The sequence below is a fragment of the Bufo bufo genome, chromosome 5 (assembly GCF_905171765.1).
Source record: "Bufo bufo chromosome 5, aBufBuf1.1, whole genome shotgun sequence".
Classification (NCBI taxonomy): domain Eukaryota; kingdom Metazoa; phylum Chordata; class Amphibia; order Anura; family Bufonidae; genus Bufo; species Bufo bufo.
In genome coordinates this window covers 449,049,789-449,063,473 of record NC_053393.1, presented here as the reverse complement: position 1 = coordinate 449,063,473, position 13,685 = coordinate 449,049,789, and positions in this window count along the sequence as shown.

Sequence of the window (13,685 nt, the reverse complement as noted above, 5' to 3'; positions counted from 1 at the left end):
CGCCCGTTCCCCAGACCTGAATCCAATTGAGCACATCTGGGACATCATGTCTCGCTCTATCCACCAACGTCAGGAGACCGTCCGCCACCTCATCAGGAGCATGCACAGGCGTTGTAGGGAGGTCATACAGGCACGTGGAGGCCACACACACTACTGAGCCTCATTTTGACTTGTTTTAAGGACATTACATTAAAGTTGGATCAGCCTGTAGTGTGTTTTTCCATTTTAATTTTGAGTGTGACTCCAAATCCAGACCTCTATGGGTTGAAAAATTTAATTTCCATTTTTTTATTTTTGTGTGATTTTGTTGTCAGCACATTCAACTATGTAAAGAACAAAGTATTTCAGAAGAATATTTAATTAATTCTGATCTAGGATGTGTTATTTTTGTGTTCCCTTTATTTTTTGAGCAGTGTACAGTATATATATATATATATATATATATATATATATACTGTATATATATATATATATATATATATAGAGTATGGAAAACGAGGAAGCAGCACACTGTAAAAGCGTAGGGTGCACGTCCGGCCAGTGAGGACCAGCACCTAGGTCCAATGAACTAGAGATAAAGAAATCAGCCAGCAGCACTCCAATATTGCAAGGAAATTGTGAATTTATTGACCCAAAGTCAAGCGACGTTTCGACAGCTTGTTGCTGTCTTTATCAAGCCTAGTGCACAAGTGTTACAAGCGTGCTTTATAAAGGGACATTGATCAACTAGTGATATAACACCAATTAATAAAGCATAATAAAAAATCAATATATATAGTGATACAAGTAGTTACATAAATACATGGAAATCACTGCCATGATCTAACAAGTATAGTGAGGATAAATAAAAATTCATAATTACAACATCCTTTACGTTGTGTACAGAAGATCATAATGGGTGCAGGTGAAAACAATAATAGCGTGAAGTTAAACATGATTGCGTGAAGTTAAAAAACACTCACTGTCAGCTGGGTGACTGTATGTGGTTCAGAGCGTGTGCTCCGCGGCGGGGAGAGGCCAATTTACAAGCTGCAACCCAGAAACCTTTTTTAGGACTGGACACGGATCCAATAGAACCAGGAGGGGCGGTAAGCGCCACCACAAATGGCGAGGAGAGAAACAAACAACTCAGACCCCAGCGTCAGAAGACCATGAACAGAAAGAGGACTTAGACGACATAGTGGTAAACGTAAAGGATGTTGTAATTATGAATTTTTATTTATCCTCACTATACTTGTTAGATCATGGCAGTGATTTCCATGTATTTATGTAACTACTTGTATCACTATATATATTGATTTTTTATTATGCTTTATTAATTGGTGTTATATCACTAGTTGATCAATGTCCCTTTATAAAGCACGCTTGTAACACTTGTGCACTAGGCTTGATAAAGACAGCAACAAGCTGTCGAAACGTCGCTTGACTTTGGGTCAATAAATTCACAATTTCCTTGCAATATTGGAGTGCTGCTGGCTGATTTCTTTATCTCTAGTTCATTGGACCTAGGTGCTGGTCCTCACTGGCCGGACGTGCACCCTACGCTTTTACAGTGTGCTGCTTCCTCGTTTTCCATACTCTACTACTATTGCACCAGAGGACGCTTTGCACCTAACATGGCTACACCGTCTGAAAACCTGGACCCAGATGTCTTCACTTACAGCAGGGAGGACGAACTGAGGATCCTGCGAGGTACGGATAGAGACACTACTTTTTTGTTCACCCCTTCATTGTTTGATACTAAGAAACAATTTGAATATGACTCTCGACGCCTTATAAATCTGGAGCTCCATATGTTCACTTTATGCGAATACCATCAAAATCACTGGATCCCACGTGGCATGCGGTCACAGTTAAGACCAGATTTATTCCCTAATAACGTTGAATTTTGTGCCAGGTTTTCCCAGATTTGCAACAAGTTTTCGTTTGACATGATATTACTTAACATTGAGTTTTTACAGAAAGAGATATTGCTGATACAAGAATCACTTCAGAAAATTACATCATCTTTGATTGAATTAATGCCCACTGATGAATATGAAGCATACACTTTGTCTTGTGTACCACATTTTGAGAAATTAAGATCTGAATTGAAAGACAAGAAACGTCAAAAATGGACTCGCGATATGGAGGACTACACACGTGGTTTTATATACAGTACATGTGGCAACGTGACCCCAAGAATCCTAGAGGAGGTGACAGGAGACAAAATCACTCCACTGTTAAAAGATATACACGTGCACAATCTCATAGTATGAGCCAGGAACGGGGAGAGGCCAATTTACAAGCTGCAACCCAGAAACCTTTTTTAGGACTGGACACGGATCCAATAGAACCAGGAGGGGCGGTAAGCGCCACCACAAATGGCGAGGAGAGAAACAAACAACTCAGACCCCAGCGTCAGAAGACCATGAACAGAAAGAGGACTTAGACGACATAGTGGTAAATATCTCCTCTATTACCCTGAATGAAGCACAACAATCCGTCTTGAACAGGGGCCTTTCATTTTGCCCTGTGTCCAGGACGGATTGGTTTCATATGGAGCTGGACTTACATAGATTCCTACGGAGTATTAGGCTCAAGATTTGGTTCTCAGCACAGAGTCAAACCTCTAGATGTGATGATGATAAGCTAACGGAATTATCTTTATTTAACACTGGATTATATGTTAAAAGTAATTTTAACCCTGTAATTGATCACCCAGGTGTTGATGCTTTCTCATTAGCCATACGAAGGGACCTCGACAAATTAAAACATGATTCTGAGAACAATGATCTCAGATTTGGCAACATTTCTTCTGACGAGATCGCCGCGATGGGCTCTCTGGCCTCCAACCACAACCTCACCATCAAATCTGCTGATAAGGGTGGTGGGGTTGTGGTGATGGACACCGGAGAGTACATCAGGGAGATCCACGGCCAATTAGAGGACACACAGGTGTACAAACGGGTAACACAGGACCCCAAATTTAATTTATTGAGGGAACTGCGTGATATCCTAAATCAGGCCCGTCAGGCTGACATCATTGATGACAAACTTTTTTGTTATTTATATCGAGATAAACCTAGCACACCCATATTGTATACACTGCCTAAAGTCCATAAGGGGGTGATGCCCCCCCCTGGCCGCCCAATTGTGTCGGGTAGGGAGTCCCTCTTTTACAATGTGGCAATCTTCCTAGATAAGATGTTGCGCCGTTTTGCCATCTCCACCAAATCATTCATCAGGGATACCAGTGATTTCTTATCTAGGATCAACGATCTTGAGATCCCTATAGGAGCAGTTCTTGTTTCGTTCGACGTGTGTAGTTTATACACGTCGATTGATCATGAACTGGGCCTACGGGCGGTTGAGACTTGTCTTGCCAACTCCGAGTATTCTGAATCTTGCCAGATTTTTTTGCTTTCATTGCTTAGATTTGTTTTGACTAAAAACTACTTCCTGTTCCAGGACGACTTCTTTGTTCAATTGCGTGGGACGGCGATGGGGTCCAACGTGGCGCCCACCTACGCTAACATCTATATGGCCCACCTTGAGGAGTCTTTCGTCTATGGCAGCCACCACTTCAGACATGTTCTGGGGTGGTGGCGCTATATTGATGACATCTTCTTGGTGTGGACGGGCGACACGTTGGACCTCCTCGCCTTCCACGCATATCTCAACGAAGTTGACCCAACTGTGAAGTTTACCGTGGTACATTCCACGGATAGACTGCAGTTCCTGGATACAGAGGTTCAGATCATGGGACGAGGTCTGAGCACAGATCTGTTTGTGAAACCAACAGATAGAAATACTCTGTTGAGATATGAGAGCCATCACCCTCGTCCCATGATCCGTTCCTTACCTTTTAGTCAGTTCCTCCGTGTTCAGCGGATAGTCAAGGATGAACAAAAGAGACATACTAGGTTTAGAGAAATGGGCCATAAATTTATTAAACGTGGATACCCAAAAAAATTAATTAAGGATAGCATTATGAGAGTTGAGTCTCACTCCAGGAATATCAGGTCTCAGGTTGCCCCCAAAAATCCACGCATTCCCTTCATTACCCAATTTTCCACTGATAGCTCACATATCGCCACTATCATTCGGAAACATTGGAGTGTATTAGGGAATAGTTTTCCTCACATTGAAGAATTTAACACACCTCCTTTGTTTTCATATCGGAGAGGACGAAATCTGGGAGACAGATTAGTAAAAGCCGATGTAGGTAGTGCCAAAACTAGTGTAAGAGAAATGTGTGGCTCTACTCGCACTGGGTGCTACCCCTGTTATCATTGTATAAACTGTAAACTTATGATTAAGGGAGACAGATTTTTCAATCCGGCCACTAATGGAGTGATTAAAATCACTCAATTCCTCACCTGTGACTCATCCTACGTGGTCTACCAACTGACCTGCCCTTGTGGCAAGTGGTACGTTGGTGAGACCACGTGGGATGTAAAGACACGGCTTAATCAGCATCGTTATTCCATCAGGAAGGAGAAAATGGACTTGCCGGTGTCCAAACATTTCAAAGATGCAGGACATACGCAAAATGATTTGAAATTTCGCATTTTGGAACAAATAGAACTAGGGAGACGGGGAGGAGATAGACAAGCTCTCCTCAAAAAACGTGAATTATATTGGATTTACACTTTAAAGACTCTAAAACCCAATGGGTTAAATGTCGACTTTAGGGTTGATTAGTACTGTCCCATTCCGTTAATCGCCAGATCCATATTCCCTACTGTATGGTGAATGCACATGTATATACATCAAAGCGTGCAACCAAGCAAAAAGTTTTTTATGAGAATTATATATAATGTTTCTTTTTGTTTTTTGTTTTTAGATAAAGAATACTCTCAAGGTCATAACTGTGGTGCTGTATGATGTAAAGTCCATTGCGGCTCCAGTCGGCCACCCACACTGTATATATTGGATCCATACCATGATGTTTGGACTGCTGTTGCAACACCAATGCGTATTGTTGTTTGTTTTGCACTAGTTGTCCGCCCAAACAGTCGTTATATCTTCAATAAATATTTATACTTTTATATACTTTATAGGGTACATTAATATTTTCCATATATACAGCTATAGCTGTGAGACTGAAATGCATATGTGATGGAGTGATGCACCCTTATATATGAGTAGTGGCGGTTCGTGGGTTCACCTTGGCGACGCCTACTTCTCTGCCATTCTAACACTGATGGATCACTAACGTGACCTGTCAGTGTTGGGTATCTTTCTCTATTCACTATTTGCATAGCCTCTTATATCTGCTCTATAGGTTGATAAGACGCTTAATCCAGTGACCTTATATGTACATCATGTAGATCACGGGTTGTTGGTGTCCTAGACCTTATCTTCCATATAAATTCTGGTTACCTTATATTTCCACTATTCCGTTCCCTATATCCATTAATTCATTCATATATATGACTACGATTACGTAGTGACTGGTGGACGGCTTCTACTGCTACCCTGACATGCGCATACCAGCTGTGAGGCCGTTTTAGCCATCCTGAGTGTGGTTGCCAGTATGTTCCTGGACGCCAGAAGTAACGCGATATTTATTTGTCTCGCGCATGCGCAGTTAGTATATGGGAACGCCGCGGAGCACACGCTCTGAACCACATACAGTCACCCAGCTGACAGTGAGTGTTTTTTAACTTCACGCAATCATGTTTAACTTCACGCTATTATTGTTTTCACCTGCACCCATTATGATCTTCTGTACACAACGTAAAGGATGTTGTAATTATGAATTTTTATTTATCCTCACTATACTTGTTAGATCATGGCAGTGATTTCCATGTATTTATGTAACTACTTGTATCACTATATATATTGATTTTTTATTATGCTTTATTAATTGGTGTTATATCACTAGTTGATCAATGTCCCTTTATAAAGCACGCTTGTAACACTTGTGCACTAGGCTTGATAAAGACAGCAACAAGCTGTCGAAACGTCGCTTGACTTTGGGTCAATAAATTCACAATTTCCTTGCAATATTGGAGTGCTGCTGGCTGATTTCTTTATCTCTATATATATATATATATATAAAGAAAGTCAACAACACAGGATTTGAACCTGGGTATTTAGCTAAAAGGTCAAACAGAATTATGTACAATGGTGGATAACTTCTTATTGCCAAATGAAACCACCTTTTAATACAGACACGAATTTGTAATTGGCTTGTGAGAAGCAAATATTAATACATGTAGTAACTGAGTACATTTCTATTATTATAATTGTTGCAAAAGCTTTTCAGTGATTACTTGCACTTTATTAGAAAAGCTCTTACCTTGTGTTCTTTGATCTAAAAATCACATTTTGCCTGGTATTTCTATTTCTCGAGAAAGTGGAGTACTGTGCAGTAATATTTTATAAAGCCCCAAAAAACTTTTTAATTTAAGACAACTTTTTAATTCAAGTATCACGTTATCTATATTATTAAGGCATAATCAGATTCATCCAGAAAATGTGCGTGTTTCTCTTTTTGAACAATTAGACAACTTCTTGATGGTAATGGAAAAGCGAGATGTGGAATTTTCTAGATGTGTCTATTTCCTATGCAGATTTAAGGCACTAGGGGAGATACTTCTTTCATTCCCTTACATAACGTGATATCCTCTTCAGTAGATATTTTAATCTCATTGTCTCCAGAAACAGCGATGTATGAATACACGTCATATTAAAGTCAAAGGCAAATAAATCTCTTGCTAAAGAGATGCTTTCTTACATTGAAACATGATTATTACTTCGTACAATAAGGCGAAGAGGACTTTACAGCTCCTGCCGCTTCATGGTTGAAATGTGTTTCTTTTCAATACACATTCAGCCATTCTAATCTAAGGCTACTTTCACATTCGCGTTTGGTGCGGATCCGTCATGGATCTGCACAGACAGATCCGTTCAGATAATACAACCGTCTGCATCCATTCAGAACTGATCCGTTTGTATTATCTTTAACATAGCCAAGACGGATCTGTCTTGAACACCATTGAAAGTCAATGGAGGACGGATCCGTTTTCTATTGTGCCAGATTGTGTCTATTGTGCCAGCGTTTTGGTGTCCGCCTCCAAAGCAGAATGGAGACGGAACGGAGGCAAACTGATGCATTCTGAGCGGATCCTTTTCTATTCAGAATGCATTAGGGCAAAACTGATCCGTTTTGGACCGCTTGTGAGATCCCTGAACGGATCTCACAAACGGAAAGCCAAAACGCCAGTGTGAAAGTAGCCTAATTCGTCTCTTTTTCTGTTCGTTAACACTAGTTAGACTAGGGAGTGGGGAATGGCTGCCTCTAGCCATATTATCACTAACCAAGAAAAGATGAAAGAGAAAATCTCACATCACATACACAATATTATAGCAGATATTATTGGCCATATACCCTACAGGGCAATTTCCTGGTGGGCCTATGACCAGGGGGCCACCAAAGCCCTCCTGATGGTCTCAGGCAAGGTACATAATGATCTTATGCTCAACGGCCACAACTGTATTCAACTGTATTACTGTCCTCATGACTGTGATACAGTTGTAGCAAGGACGGCAGTATTTTGTGCTGCACTGTGATATTAGGTTCTTCTGCACTATGGAATTGCTGGCCCTGCCTACTTCTGTTGTCCCTGCCTACTTTAGTTGGCCCATATTTTGGACCCGCCTACAAGATGGGGCCACTTTTAGTTTTTTCCAGGGCCACTTTAAGTTCCCAAACCACCCCTGCAGTACCCCCACTGATCAGCTGTTACACTATAAAGTGTACTGTTCAATGCGGACATATATGAACATGGGACATGCCTTCAGCTGCCGAATGCACATGTAACAGGTCAACCAGTTTCATAGGTACAAAGCTGCTGACAGATGCTATTTAACACGAACAGGGGTTATCCCCATTTAATCCACAATTAGGCAGAAGTTCTGAACTGAACTCCATTTGCTTCTTTAGAAACAAGTTCACACCATAGGGGGCTTCAACATTGCAAACGAGACTAGACAGCCACATACAGTAAATCAGGAGCACATTCCGTCCCCAGCTAGAGAGGAACAGTATTTCTATGTACGATGGTCGCATTGGCAGTTATCACTTTCTCTTTACCAGCAATAACAATTTGAGTGCTGTCAACTCCTCCTTGTCGAACCACTGCAGTCTTCTGACTTACTTTCAACCGGCAAGATTTCCTCTTGGCAGCCTACCGTCACACATACTGTAGGTCTCATGCACATAGCCATGGCTGTTTTTGCAGTCCGCATTCGGTGTGCTGATCGCATCTTTTACGGCCCTACTCAAGTGAATGGGTCCACATCCGATCTACAAAAGATTCGGATCCGATGCGGACAAAAATGAGCATTAGGGCTCATGCACACGGAAGTATTTTGTTTCCGTGTCCGGTCTGCTTTTTTTTACGGACCGTATGCGGAACCATTCATTTCAATGGGTCAGCAAAAAAAAGGGAAGTAACTCTGTGTGCATTCCGTTTCCGTATGTCCTTATTTCCGTTCCGCAAAAAAATAGAACATGTCCTATTGTTGTCCGCATTACGGACAAGGATGGTACTGTTCTATTAGGGGTCAGCTGTTCCGTTCTGCAAAATACGGAACGCACATGGACGTCATCCATATTTTTTGCGAATATGTTTTTTGCGGACCGCAAAATACATACGGTCGTGTGCATGAGCCTTTAATGGGGACTTAGGCTTAGCTAGGCCCTAGCTCTGCTGCATGGGGTCTTTCAGGGCTGTAGATTGTAAACTGATTTCCTAATGGTGGGAACATTGCCCTTCTATCACATTTGCACCGCCCAGTGGAGCACCCCTAGCAACCACCACGTTTTCACTACTGCCTCAGCCAACATGAACACTTCCCAATACATGCCAGAGGAAGGCCGGGAGCTGGTTTGTTGCTGGTCCTGAACAGAGAGACAAAATACAAGTAGATGTCATCAGAAAGGAAAGCCACTGCCTTGTACAGTTGTCAGACACATCACAGTAAGACAGAATTTTATTTTACACACTTATATAGCGCTAACATTTTTCACAGTGCTTTACAGACATAATCATAGGAAACCCACACAAACACAAGGAGGACATACAAACCCCATGCAGATGTTGTCCTTGATCAGATTTGAACCTAGGACCCCAGCGCCGCAAGGCACCAGTGCTAACCACAGAGCCACCGTGCTGCATATGATATGATATGATATGATATGATATGATATGCATGACAAAGATGGACACTGGAAGAAGGAACACTCCCCACTCTGCACTGGTATCCAAACATTGCTATCAGTACAATACTTATCGGTGAGTCCACCTTTCACCTGGAGTTTTTGTGTAGAGGCAAAATACGGAATGCACACGGGCGTCATCCGAATTTTCTGCAGATCCATTTTTTGCGGACAGTAAAATACATACGGTCGTGTGCATGAACCCTAAGACGGCAGGGAAGCTGTCTTACATTTAGAACTGGCAGAAGATCCACTGAAGTTATGAAGAAGCCTGCGCCTCTTCATAACTTTGGTGGAACCACCCCTAGCTTAGGGCTTTATTAAGACTGGCGTCTATAACGCCGATCTTAATAAATGTGTCCTTAAGTGAATTCAAGGGAATGGGAGCAGCGCTCTAGTATCCGGCCCTAGCCTCTACACAGTGGACAGAGCACAGAGCTGTGTAGTCATGATGCTGGAGTTACTGCAAAACAGCTGATTGGTGAGGGTGCAAGGAGTAAGACCCCCACCAATCTGATATTGATGACCTACCCAGACCCTTTAAGAAGATATAAACCTAATTCATGAAACATGTTCACAATAATATTTCATTATAAATAAATATATAGATATATGTTCCTTCTAGACCGTAAATACCAAACTTTATATATTACACTAGCTGAAGGACCCGGCTTCGCTCGGGTATATTTAATCTATTTCATTTAATGTTTGTGTGTGTCATTAAAAGATATCAACACTATCCACTATAACAGTGACATCTACAGCACCCCGCCCCCTTAACAGTGACCTCCACAGCCCCCACCCCTTAACACTGACCCTCTCCATTTCTTTAAAATTGGACCTCCACAGCAGCTTGACTTTGACCTTTATAGCAGCTTTCCCCTTTAACAGTGAGTTTCACAGCACACCACCCCCTTGACAGTGACCTCCACAGGGGCTCACCCAGTGGCCTTTACAGCAATCTGCCCCTTAACACTGATCTCCATAGCGGACCATCCCCTCAACTGTGACCTCCAAAGCAGCCTGCCCCTAGGGTGGCCAGAGGTCCAGTTTTAGGCCGGACAGTCCGGCTTTCATACTCCCTGTCCTCCATCTGGCGTAGGGCCTGGATGGATACAAGGATGTCCTTTTGAACTGCTCACTCTCAGACAGCAGCACTGTGCTGTCTGAGTGTGAGCTGCAGGGAGAAAGTCACCATCCCTCCCACTCCTGCAGCTGACAGAATTTGATTTTTAACTTTATTTTTTCAATCCCTTTCGGCAGAGGAGTGGGAGGGGGCATGACCTAACCAGATTGTGGTGTGGCTTAGCTGGACCTAGAAGTTGATTTTTAACTTCATTTTTTCAATCTCTGCCTGCTGAGGAGTGAAAGGGGGCGTGACCTAACTGAATCATGGGCGTGGCTTAGCTTGACCTGGGGGTGGGGTTTTAAGTTTGTCTTTTGAGGGTGGACACATTGTGGCAGGGGGCGTGTCTGGGATCCTTCCTGCAAGAGTGACGCCCCTCTGGGCACCTTACTGGCTCATTTGCATACCAAATAAACTGGATTTTCAGAGGATAAAAACATCTATTGCTGGAACAAAGGCACATCTTGAAAAAAGGTACTAAGTGCTATTAGGCCATGGCTTTACTTCAATAGCGATTATCCTGGTGACAGGTTTCCTTTAAAGCTCACCTACAGCAGTTAAGAAAAATGGCTGGGTTGTTATGGAAAGCTGGAGTAAAACTGTATGTGGAGGCTGGAGGACCTGCGAGCTTCTATTGGCTGATAAGGGTCATGTGACCAAGCTTCTATTGGCTAATGTATTTTTTGGGAATAGCTCAGGTCCTAGAGAGCTGTAACCCGGTCTAAAACCTTTCCGGACACCTGATGTACCTGTGTGCCAAATTTTGTGATTGTAAATGCGGATTACTTTAGCGGACATACACACACACATACACTCACATACTTTCAGCTTTATATATTAGATATAGATATAATAATGATACTATACCAAGCAGATTGTCACCTGCAAGTACTGCTCACATCAGGGTAATTGAAACTTTTTTTCATCTTCTCTATCTGGACATTATAACAATTACAAACCATCCACTTTTCAGTGTCTCACAGATCGCACTAGTACTCTTCCTCTCCTAAATGTATCTATATTGATCATTAGTTCTAGCTTTAAATTGACCCTTCGTTCTGCTGATATAGAATCTGAAGCAAGGACATAACATAACCAAGACATAAAATCAGTCAGGTAATGTAGTGCACATTAGCTGCATGCTCCCTGTGTGTACTAGTCCAAGTACTAGTGCTTTTTTATTTTTTATTTTTACTGTGGGTACGGCCAAACTTTTTTATGCCCTTTTTGAAGTCTAAATCAGAAGTAGGTTATTAAAAGAGAAAACATATTAAGGACATATACTGCTATTTGAACCCACTCCTGGTTTTGGCATAAAATGTAATAACCATCCCCCGCACATGTGGCGGTATCTTTAAAAGCAAAATGTCATCATGTTTATGCTGTGCCATTCTGAGGGCAGCATAAGGTGGCAACAGACACTCTGATTACAGCGACAGGACTTTTTTTTCCGTCATGTATCACAGAACAAAACGGAACCGTTATTTGTGGCCATAAACATGTATTAGGATAGTGCAAAACGGAACTCCTCTTAAAGGCTTCTGTTTTGCATTCTGTCCTAACATTCCGTTATAATGCTGTTATAATGGAACCCTATAACGTAATTCCATAACACGAATGCAAACCCTCCCTTAGGGTTGAAGCCTCAGGTGAGTCATTGTATTCATGAGCTGAGGGTAACCCCCACCCTCCTGCCACTGATTGATAGCTGTTACTATCTAGTGTTAATCGCAAATATTCTAATCGCTAATTTTTATCGCAAATATTGGCACTTCGAGAATTAGCGAAGATGTAGAATATAGAATATATATATTCGTAAATCGCTAATATACTAGATTTTTTTTTATCAGTAACCTCCATTCTTGCTTGTGGGCCAATGAGAAGGCTGCAATATCTTTGTCACAGCTACATCCCTAGCAACCAATAGGAAAGTTGCCTACCCCTTTACTATATAAGAAACTCCCCAGCAGCCATTTTCTGCAGTTTTTTTGCAGTACTGAGAGAGAGAGCAGTGACATTGCTGTGCTCTGTGCTTTCATCTGGATCCTATTCCTTATCCAACTACATTAGATAGATAGTTAGTTAGCTCATATATATAATACAAATAGTTAGTGGGAATTGTCAGTGTAGGTTAGATAGTGATATAGTGTAGCTATAGTGTTCCAGTGCAGGTGTTAGGTAGTGTGATAGGAATTACTGTTTCTCTGCTGTCCATACATACATTCTACAGACATAGTGCTGTGATGTCACAACAATACTTAGTGCACCAATCAGTAATATCTACTCAGACCTGATAAAATGTGAAGTTGCATGTATTGAGCAAAAAATATGCGCATCATTAGTGCCGATTTGCGCACATTGTGAAAATAATGACTGAAGATCACGAATTCTAGAATTTGCGAATTTATTGCGAGTATTATGCGAAAAATTCACGAAATATCGCGAAAACGAATATTGCCTATGTCGATCATCACTATTACTATCCATAGAGAGAAAGCTGTTTATCGTGAGCCCGTAGGTCATGAATTCGGGGAACTCCAGAGCATGTGCCCATCACTGAGAAGAATCCAACCCTACACACAGGGCCGGCTCCAGGTTCATGTGGGCCCTTTGGCAATAAAGTCTCAGTGGGCTCCCTTGTGGCATTTTGCACGGCGCTTACAGCAATGAAACTGCATGTATTATAGATTAAATACATTACACAGAGCGGATATATGTGAATCAGTCCTTATGTGCCTACTTTTATTTTCTACCCAGTGTTTCAGTCCCTCAGGTCTACTCACAGATATGTGCCCCCTCACAGTAGATATGCCAAGACATGCCCCCTTCACAGTAGATATGCCAAGATATGTGCCCCCTCACAGTAGATATGCCAAGATATGTGCCCCCTCACAGTAGATATGTCAAGATATGTGCCCCCTCACAGTAGACATGCCAAGATATGTGCCTCCTCACAGTACATATGCCTGGATATGTGCCCCCTTCACAGTAGATATCCCAAAATATGTGCCCCCTCACAGTTAATATGCCAAGATGTGTGCCCCCTTCACAGTAGATATGCCAAAATATGTGCCTTCTTATGGTGGATATGCCAAGATATGTGCACAGTGCCCCCTTCACAGTGGTTATGCCAAGATGTGCCCCCTTCACAGGAATTGAAAAAAAACAAACAATAAATACTCCTCGCCTCAGTCACCTGGATCCTCCCATGATCTGCGCTCCCCATCAGCAGCAGGATACTGTGAAACATTGCGCTGCTGTGTAGGAGGAGCAGAGGCTGATTCCCAGCCTGCCCCACTCCTCCTCCTACACAGATCAGCAGGATGATGTGTGAGGACATAGTGC